The sequence below is a fragment of the Camelus ferus genome, chromosome 3, assembly GCF_009834535.1.
Source record: "Camelus ferus isolate YT-003-E chromosome 3, BCGSAC_Cfer_1.0, whole genome shotgun sequence".
NCBI lineage: Eukaryota > Metazoa > Chordata > Mammalia > Artiodactyla > Camelidae > Camelus > Camelus ferus.
The window spans coordinates 34240919-34249954 of record NC_045698.1 but is presented as its reverse complement, the minus strand read 5'-3'; the positions used below and the strand labels follow the sequence as shown (position 1 = coordinate 34249954).

The 9036-nt window shown below is 36.6% G+C and overlaps 1 pseudogene; it reads right to left on the bottom strand.

Annotated features, from left to right (window-relative positions):
- Window positions 1-3330: 3330 nt before the first annotated feature.
- Window positions 3331-6641, bottom strand: LOC102523418 (annotated as a pseudogene).
- Window positions 6642-9036: the final 2395 nt, after the last annotated feature.

Genomic DNA, 9036 nt, shown 5'->3' with positions numbered 1-9036 from the left:
AGTCTTTGAGATCTTACAGTCTCTGCCAGGTCTACACCCTGTGATCTTATTTATGGTATACCATTTGGTTAATTAATGATTTACCTATAAGATTATAATATGTCATATTTATAATTACTATTAATAATTCCTTGTTAATTGTTTTCTAGAATGCTACAATATAAATTTATTAGTCATTGGGAAGAGCTCAGGAAATAGAACCTCATGTACACATTTTTATTTAAGGGGAAGAGTGTGCGGTTCCAAGTATTTTATAAAGAATCACATGTCGAACTTCTCTGCTAAGCTGTTTAACCCACACAAAAAGGTACATGGGCTGTGGGAAGCTAGGAGTGACTTTAATTTTATTCAGGAACAAACATTTTATTTCACAATATTTTAGTGTTAGAATTGTGATCATGTCTTTGTTCTCCTCTTCCTTCCTTTCTGGCCATAAAGCAGACATGTTGTTTTACATAGCAAGGGTGTTGATGGTGTTTGAAAGGAAAACAATCTGATTTTTGAGCAGATTGTTTTTTATGGGTCAGCACTTTTGTGACTGTAACAGACTGTGACTGATTAAGACAAATGGTTGTTAGATGACTTGAAGGAAGGAGAGGTTCACTCAGTGAGCAACTAGAGAGGGTAATAATTCTGGCTTTTGAGAGCTGCTGGGAGTCTCTAGCCATCAAACACAAATTCTAGCTATAGATACTGAGGCTTGGTGATACCGAGTCTCATTTGGAAAACTTTTTTCTTATACTGGGACCTGTTAGATTTTCAGTTGAAAAGAAGGACTACTGAAGATACTGTAATGAAAGACAATTCTGATAAGACTAATGAGACGTGATAACTAAATGCAAGTCATGATCTTAGGTTGAATTCTGGACTGAAAAGCAATTGTATAAAGAATGTCACTGGGACAGATGGCAAAATTGGATTGATGACTCTTGATTAGAAAATAAAATAATACATTTCCTGATTTTAGTTATTATACTGTGGTTATGTCAGAGAATGCTTTTATTCTTAGGAAGTATACATGAAAGTATTTAGGAGGAAAGGAGCATGATGTGTGCAAATTATTCTTAAACAGTTCATAAAAAATAACATACATAGGCACATATGGAGATAGTAACTGATAAAGCAATTTTGCTTGCAACTTTTTTTGTAAGTTTGAAAATAAAAGGTTACCAAAACAAAACAAAACAAAAAAACCCAACCCTGCCTGATTTTACAGAATTAGGGGAAAATGTTAACAAGTTCATCACATTCTCTTTGGCCAGAACCAGCAAGCTGGTGAACTTCTAAAGTAGACTTTCAAGGATTTAGTTGAAAATAAAAGCCTTAAGCTTATTGGTACCGTGAAACTGTAAGTCTTGCCCTCTCTCCTTACTCAACATCGCAACCTGTTCTTTTGTATCATTATCCTTTGTCCTGGATCAGTCTGGGTAAGAGCTTGAGTTAATCAGTTCCACTCCTTCAGAGTCTTTCTAATACTCTGACCTAAGTCAGAAGAAACATGTGTAAAATCTCCCCAGAAATTGGGGAAGACTTCAGTATTTTTCAGTCACTGGGCCTTTTTTGTTGTAAGCCAAGGACTGTAGATTATATTTCACTTCTCTCTCCATAGCTTAGTCTCTTCTCCCTTTTCTCACTGTAAAGGAAAAAGCTGAAATCCTGGCTTTTGTGAAGCCATTTTTTTGTGTATGGGTGTGGGTGCAGTTTCAGCCACCCCAATCACCAGGAACAATAGTGCACAATTAATACTGTGCAACAATCCGTTGCCCTCCCAAAGGTCAAATTAAAATTGGCACAACTAATCCAGTTTTCCCCTCAGGGAAAGGCAAGTTGCTTGGGGAAGGCATTGGTGGGCTATAGAAAGAGGGCAGCCTGTTCGGGTCTTTTATTTTAATGGGAGTATTTGTTTTTACATGTGGCTTTTCATTGCTCCTGGAGTATTAACAACATAATGCTGAAGATGCCAGTCTCATATTTGCAATTCCCACCCAAAAAGCTACCTTTGATCTCATCTGGAGTTCATATTCTGGGAGTCTTGGGGAATAAAAGTCTTTTCTTGCTACTTCATGGCTGTAAAAGCATGTCTGATTTGGGGGCTTCATATAAGCTGCCTGTGAAATAGAGGCTGCTTTGAAGGAATCTGGTCAGCTGTAACATTCCTGGAGGAGCAGGGCGTTCAGAGAATGCGGTTCTTCTTCGAAACAAAGATCCTCATCAGAGTTGTGAGGCTGAGGGAGGTTAGATGGATACTTTTGCCTTCAGGGTGTCCCATCTCAGCCTCTGGGTACCAGTCTGGGCAGGTTACTAGTCTGAGCAGACTATGCTTTAGTTGACACCTTCAGGATGAACAGACAGGGAGAAACTTGTAGTCATTTTTCTTGGCAGAAGCCACAACCCAGCCCAAGTTAATTATGTCTGAGAAGAAGAATAGTGTCTGGGTACCTACAATTTTCAATTTGGTACCTCGTTTTCGAGTGCCAAGTATTCTATCAAGCCATTCACATGTGTCGTCATAAAGTCCCTTCCTGGTTTCACATCAGACAATGGGAACACTGAGTTTAGAAACTTCTGTATAATTGTCACTGTTTACTGAGAGCTTTGTATGTGCCAGGCTGGTTAAATAGCTGTACATGCATCCTGTCATTTAATCTTGATAACAACCTTTTGAAGAAAGTATTATTATTGCCCCCACTTAGGAGTTGAGAAAAATGGGGCTTAGAGAATATCTTGCCCCAAATCACATGACTAAATAATGTGGAACTGGAGCTTGAAATCAAGCCTGCCAGATTGAGAGACTCAAGATTTGTAGAAAGTTCTACCTGAGAATAAATGTTTCTTCTCATACATTCCTATGAATTAGAGGTTCATCAATTACTGATTCTGATTTTGTAGCCAGATCTAACTTTAGGGGTATTTACTCAGAACTGTAGATTTGTTAGAGCTAAGCACAGAGCTGCTTTTCTCTATGCTATTAAAAAAAATCTGTTCCTTTTCCTAATAATAAATGTCACCGGCAATGTATTGTCTTTGGAAAGGCTCTGACTTACGGATTAGGAAAGGCTAGGAAAATTACATTCAAAAGTGTATAACTTGTTTCTCAACTGACTCCTTCCCCACAAACCATAAATATGCAAGTCTCTCTTTTAAAACAAAACAAAACAAAACAAACAGAACAAGAAAACAAACAAAAATCACCTCTTTCAATCCCGCATCTTTCTCTATCTGTAGTCCTATCTGTCTCTTTCTCTCAGCAGTCAGGTTTCTTGAGGAAAAATGTCGACAGTTAAACAGTTTACACTTTTTGGAATTCTGTTCATTTTTTTTTCCTTTTTGGCCTGTAACTGGGAAAAATAACTTTCTTTTGTTTGGTGCAGCGGGCAGAGGGGTCCAGTCTCAGAACTTCTGTAATTGCTTCTTGGTGCCAGCAGCCTTGGTGACCTTGAGCATGTTGAAGCGCACAGTCTTGCTCAGGGGCCGGCACTTGCCCACTGTGACAATGTCGCCAATCTGAACGTTCCTGAAGCAGGGGAAAAAGTGCATGGACATGTTCTTATGGCACTTCTCGAAGTGATTGTATTTTCGGATGTAGTGAAGTTAGTCTCGGCAGATGACGATGGTCCACTGCATCTTCATCTTGGTCACCACGCAAGACAGGATCCGCCCTGGAACAGAGCCATCAGCAGTAAAAGGGCATTTCTTGTCAATTTAGGTACCCTCAGTGGACTCTTTGGGTGTCTTGAAGCCCAGACCGATGTTCTTGTAGTATCATGGGAGCTTCTCTTTGCTGGTTTCTCCAAGCAGGACCCTTTTCTTATTTTGAAAGATGATCGGCTGCTTTTGGTAGGCATGCTCAGTCTGAATGTCTGCCATCTTCCTCGCTGCCTGAAAAAAGGTGAATCCTGTTCATTCTTAAACCCACTGTAATCTGTGCCTACACACATCTCCACACTGCACTAAAACTTTTCAGAAAATGTCATCAATTTACCCAATGTCAGGTTCAATGGATCCTCCTTTCTACCGCCCCAACATTTTATTATAAAATTTTCAATCATTCAGAAAAGTTGAAAAAACTCTATAGGGCATATCCATATACCTAGCCCCTGAATTCTGTAATTAATGTTTTCTTATATTTTCTTTATCTGTCTATCCCTCCATCTAGCCATTAATCCATTCAATTCCAAGTAAGTCACAAGCTTCAGCATACTCCACTCTTAAGCCCTTTAGCACGCATGTCATTGACTAGAGTTATAGTGTATTCTTCTTCGTATTCTTCTTTCCTGACTTTAACTTGGCATGGTATCTTGTCATATTTATACGCTGAAACTCCCAAATCCAGGCTTATCCTCTTCTGACCCTGGTATACAGTTGCCAAATTAACAGTCAGATAACAGAGTCTTCTTATAATTCTCTTCTCCTTGCCACTATTTATTCTTAATTTCTATGGCTTTTCCCTTTCAATATATTCTGTCCCTTTTTCTTCTACCCATTCCTTAAACACTGGTGTGTTTGATCTCTCTGACTTGGTTATATTCTCTCATATCTCTATCATTTCTCTGTATCTTAGGTTTTGTTCCCTGTGAAGCCGATTATAAGATGGAGATATGCATGTAGGAAGTTAGTTGGAGAGTGCTCTTAGGAACAACACAAAGTGAAGGAAGCAAGATGCCATTATTACAGAGGGCACAGCTGTCTCCAAGAAGAGCCCTGGAGTTTGAACTTTTAGAACTGTCCCAAATCAAGGGAAGGTGGCTAGGCCTTCTACCCTTACCTCAAGCAGTGACTGGAAATCCAGTGTTCACTTTATGACTTTTTGCTGAAGCCTCTGTAGTGTTATGCTAAACAAAAACCCAGATTTTGGGAAATCACTACTGTGTGTTGTTATATAATATGGCTTGCCCTGGTTAGAGACTGCACTGTCTCTGAGAATTATTATTTGCTCAAGGAAATCTGTGGGTGTGTGTCTATCCAAAGTTACCAATGAGAAACTAAAGAATTCGGAAGGGATTCAAGAAGGTTCTGAGGATGAAGACATATCTTTATTACTCTCTAACAGAGAGGCCCTGAAGTGTGCCTAGACTGGGAAATGAGTCTGTCACATATGGCAGTGTAGGCTGTGTACTGTGTAACTCCAGAGATTACCTTTCATCTTGTAACTAAACTTACTGTCTCATTCAAATGACCTGTCTTCCCCAGTTATTTCGAGACAAGTTCACATTCTTGAATTTTATAATTTGCTCCCCCTCATTTTTATCCTTACTAATTTTTGTCTACTTGTGCTATCAATTATTGAGAGAGGATATGTTGAAACTTTTGACTATAATTGTGGGCTGTCTATTTCTTCTTTTAATGTCTGTTGGTTTTTGCTTCACATATTTTCAAACACTGTTTTTTAAGATGCTTATATATTTGTAATTATTATGGCCTCTTGACTCCTTTATCATTATTAAATGTCCCTGTTTATCCCTGATATTTCTTGTTCTGAAGTTTACTTTCTCTGATATAAATATAACCACTTTAGCTTTCTTATGCTTACTGTTTGCATAGTGTATATATTTACATCCTTTTACTTTTAACCTATTTGAGTCTTTTTTTTTAAAGTGAGTTTCTTGGAAACAGCATATCATTGAGTTTTGCCTTATTAACCAATCTGATGATCTCTGCCTTTTAATTGGAATGTTTAGGCCATTTACATTTAATGTGGTGGTTGTAGTTCTGCTTAAATCTGTCACCTTGCTATTTGTTTTTGACTTAACCTGTATTTCCTTTGTTCCCTTTTCCCTCTTGCCTTATTTTGATGAACTACATATTTTGGATGATTGCACTTTCTCTACTGTTGGCTTATTGGTTATACCTTAATTCCTCTTTATTTCATATTTTTGGTAGTTGCAGTAGAACTTATAGTACACATCTTTAATTATCACAGTTTGCCTTTAAATAATATTATACCACTTCATATTTAGCATAAGAATCTTACAACAGTATTTGTTCATTTTCATCCCTCATCCTTTGTAGTATTTTATATATAAGACCAATGATAGAATGTTATTATTATTGCTTTAGCTATTTATTTACTTTTTAAAAAGATTTTTTAAGTTCTTTATGTTTACTTACACATTTACTGTCCCTGGTCCTCTTTATTCCTTTGTGCAAATCCAAATTTCCATCTGGTATTATTTTCTTTCTGCCTGAAGAACTTCCTGTAGTGCAGTTCTGTTGGTGATGAATCTCTCAGCTTTTGTTTGTCCCAACAATCTTTATTTTGCCTTCATTTTTGAAAAATATTTTCCTGGATGTAGAATTCTAGGTTGACAGTTGTTTTCTTTCATCACTTTAAAGATGTCATATCATGAAAAGCAAGCCCTGGAGTTTTGTGTTACACAGCCTGCATCACCATATGTGTCAGTCCCGTGTCCCAATCCAGGCACACTTCAGGGTCTCTCTGCTAGTGTGTGATAAAGATATGTCCTTCTCCTTCCAATTCTTCTTGAATTCTTCGAGTTTCCTACTGGCAGCTTTGGATAGAACACACACACACACACATGTTTCCTTGATCAAATCATAATTCTCAGAGATAGTGCAGTCTAATTCCCTATTAAGGCAGAGAAAGATTTTCCTTAACATGTTGATCTCCATGTCACCCAAATCTGGGTGACAGTTGTTTCCTCAGGGGCCCTGTCACCCACATATGGGTGACGCTTTCCTTCATCCAATTATGCAGGTTTTTACAAGTAATTTGCAACAGTTTTCATTTGTAATGTAAGTACTTAATAGTAACAACATATAAGTATATATGCAGATAAAAATATTTTCTTTTGAACAAAATGATGTAATATTGCTTTACTTTCTTATGATATTTGCTGAAACAGTTTATACAACTCTGTGGTGTTTTGGGACATCTAGGACAATATGTTCCTGTTTTTTTACATTTTTTTCTAGATTGTTACCACTCCAAATTTTGCCTGCTTTTCTGATAACAGAAGATGCACATTCTTCTGATTGTTTTGCTTGTGGATTTTTTCTAATTTGTAGATTGTAAGTTGCTTCTCCTTTATCCCTTTGCATATTATTGGACCTAATATTTGGAGAATATAACCATTCCTTAACTAAAATTTCCCTATATTCTGATATTTTAATTTTTTTATTTGCCTTTGCCTGGGATGTGCATTTAGAACAGAAATCCCAATAAGTAGATGTAGTACTAATTTCTGGTACCATTTGATAGTTTTTCATAATGTCATTGCATACAAAACCATCTGGTCACTTCTATCAATGCTACACTTTCCTTTATTATAATCAAGTATGGCTAGTGGCTTCATTTTTGTAAGATTATGGCGATGAGCAGATGAATTTGAATTGGACACCATCATGGATGCATGTTTTGCTGGAAGTATTCTTATATCTTAAACATCTTTCCATTTCAGGGTGTTGTCTTCTTGCTACACCATTTCTTTTTAGAGGATAGGACATAACATCTTTTGACATCAACTTTTTATTATGCTGTACAGTCCCAACAACAAGAGTTTTCAAACTCAAAAATTTTAGGGCCAATTCATAGCCGGAGTAGAAGTTATCTACATACAAGTTACGTCCTTCATTCAGTAATTTTTCTGCAAGCTCACTGCAAACATTTTAAACTAATCCAATTTGCCTGACTCTACTAGTTTCTCATCCAGAATATATTTTTATCAACCATGTATAACCTTCAGTTGAACATAACTTAATTTTATTCCATACTTGTGTGTCTTATTTTGTATATATTGCTTAAATATAAGCCTTCCCTTCCAAGGAACCATTGTCTCATCGATTATGAGATCTGGGCCTGGTGAAAAAATTTTTTGATAATGTTCAAAGTGTTAATCAATGGTAATAGTTTTCCAAGCCTATCACATATTTCAATCATTTCATTCTTTGCAAAGTGTAAATTTCATAATAATAATTCAAAACAATTACAAAACATTATGGTATGCAGCAATGTGAAATTTTAAAGGAAATCTTTTGACCAATATTTAGTCATAGATACTGGTTTCACTAGACCCATCCAAATCAGAGGAGCAAGGAATTTTTAAATTTCTTCAGAAGTTGGTTTCCACTTCTTTATTCAACTATATTCTGTATTCAGATGTTGAAACAATTTTTGTTCTGCATATCTGTTTGTCTCCTTTACCAGAAGGTTTTTATTTAATCATATAAAAATAGCAAAAGAACTTCGCCTGGGCTGATAGCACAAGGGAATTCTGTCAGAAGTCCACTTTTTCCTGTCAATATATATATATGACTTTTGTCTGCCAGTAAACTCTTTCTACTAAGTATTGTCCAGTGCACCATCATCAAGATCATCTATTTCTTTCTCTACAACTAAGTGTTCTAAAGCCTCCTCAGTGTTTTCAATTTCAACATCATCTTTCTCCTCATTCTCTGAGCTTGAACTTGACAAAATTTTATTTATGTACCTTCTTCTAACATGGATCACTTCATCATCTCTACTAGTGTCACTTTCGGCTGTCTTTTTACATTGTCTGACAGACATTGTAAGGATACAAAAAAAAATCACGGAACGATACTTGAAGGATGCATAGAGTTTGAGACACAGAATAAAACTGCTGAGCCAAATCAAACAGAGTGGCGAACAAAAAGTACCGTTCTAAACAACTGGTTATCTATCAATTCCACTAATCAGATCATATATCACTCTTCAGTTAATGAATATCAAAGTAACACTACAGCATCCCACACTATTCCATTACCCGAATTAATTATGTGCAGAATAATAACATTCCAAGAAGAAATAAAACTGTAAAAAGGTTGAAAATTGAATATAAGAAATTGTTTTTTAAAACAATTCCAATTATACTGGAAAAACAGAAAGATTGATTTTAAGTACATCTATTGTTAGTGCATCACACTGTGGTGAAGTGTGAATTGGGGCCCCCACAGGAAACACACCTGATCCACAGTAGGTGATCAATGTGTTCAGTCAATGTTATCTGCTTGCAGCACTTTACGTAATCATCCAGAGAACATTCGGTTCCCCCTGTCTGA